This window comes from Dromaius novaehollandiae, chromosome 4 (assembly GCF_036370855.1).
Source record: "Dromaius novaehollandiae isolate bDroNov1 chromosome 4, bDroNov1.hap1, whole genome shotgun sequence".
Classification (NCBI taxonomy): Eukaryota; Metazoa; Chordata; class Aves; order Casuariiformes; family Dromaiidae; genus Dromaius; species Dromaius novaehollandiae.
Genome location: NC_088101.1, coordinates 63140603 through 63142244, shown reverse-complemented (window position 1 = coordinate 63142244; position 1642 = coordinate 63140603).

The window sequence follows — 1642 nt, the reverse complement described above, 5'->3', positions numbered from 1 at the left end:
AATATTTCTTAGGCAACACCACAATAATGTGCACAGGATTCTAAAGAAACTGTAGCAAGAACTAATCGTAATTCTTAGTGAAATAAATTTCCTGCTGCTGTAAAGAGGAAGGCATGAAGACATTAGTCAAATGTGAGCTACTTGTCTTTCGCAGTCCACGGTTGAGGAATATTTGCCTAAAAAGCATTTGACAAAAGGTGCCAGTTCTGGGGTCAGGCAGTGTCACCTAAATGAAAGCTGGAACACTTGGTAATTCAAACAGTTTTTAAACATCTTTAGAAGCCTCTCAACCCCTTCACTGGACTAAAAATGCAATCCTATTCTTCCTGCCCTTGCTCATCTCAGACACTGTCTCAGCTGATAAGATACTGATATTTAGTGGTCTGTGTCATTCCTGTAGTGCCCTCATTAGTTCTGTCCCCATATCCATTTTGCACATTCCGTTACACCATCAGTTCTGCCTTCCCCATCAGTTTTGTTCATACCACACCACTCCAGCTTCATCTCTGCTCCCCCCCGCAGTTTCTGAGGTTCTTCCCTCCTGCCTGTGTTCCTGTGCTTGAGAGGCTGCACCAGGACACACTTTGCCTCTTCACATGTTCAGTTTTAAAAAGCTGGAGATGAAGACAAGGAACTAAAGAGGACATGCAAGGAGAGAAAACAACCAAGAGGATCTCAGGAGAGAGTGGGAAGAAGCTAAAATGATAGGCTTGCTGGTTTTTAGCATCCTCCTTCCTCCCTCAGTGCAAGTAAGCAGTCGGCCAAAGGAGTGTTTCCTTCAGGGGAGCATCCCACTCCTGCCCCCACACAGCGACCTTATTCATAACAGCTCCATCACCAGTTGTGGTCTGGAACAGGCAGAACCTCCCTCAGGGCCCCAGACTGGGTTGGTAACATTCACAGCTAGTTCTGGCTATTTCTGAGCCATACAGAGAGACACGTTCATGGCAAAAATACTCATCCCAAAACACTTCCATATCTCAGAATGGCTTTTCTTTTGAAATACAGAATTAAAAAGAGTAAACAGAAGACAGACCCTCATAGAAGAGTTAGCAGCAGGACCTTGTCAGTGGAGAGAGGAAGTTGCATACACACATCCTTGATCTGTGCTTCGTCCTGAATGAGCTGAAAAGAACTGTCTCACCATTCAGACACACAGACAGACTGGCTGGAGAGCAGCTCTGCTGAGGAGAACCCAGGGGTGTTGGTGGAGGGCAAGCTGGGCGTGAGCCAGCCGTGTGCCCTGCCAGCACAGAAGGGCAAGAGCCTCCTGGGCTGTGCTAACAGGAGCACAGGCAGGAGGTCGAGGGCAGTGATTATCCCTGTTGGCACTCATGAGGCCACATCACCTGTACTGTATCCAGTCTGAGGTCCCCCAATACAGGAAAGATATCAATAAACTGGAGTTCAGCAGAGGGCCCCCAAGCTGATCAAGGATGGAGCTGAAAGAACTGAATATGAGGAAAGGCTGCGAGAGCTGGGACTGTCCAGCCTGGAGAAGAGAAGGCTGAGGGGGGATCTTATCAATGCGTATAAGTATCTGAAGGGAGGGTGTAGAGAGGATCAAACCAGATTGTTTTCAGTGGTGCCCAGCAATAGGATGAGAGGCAAGCGGAAAAACTGAGACACAAGAAGTTCCATC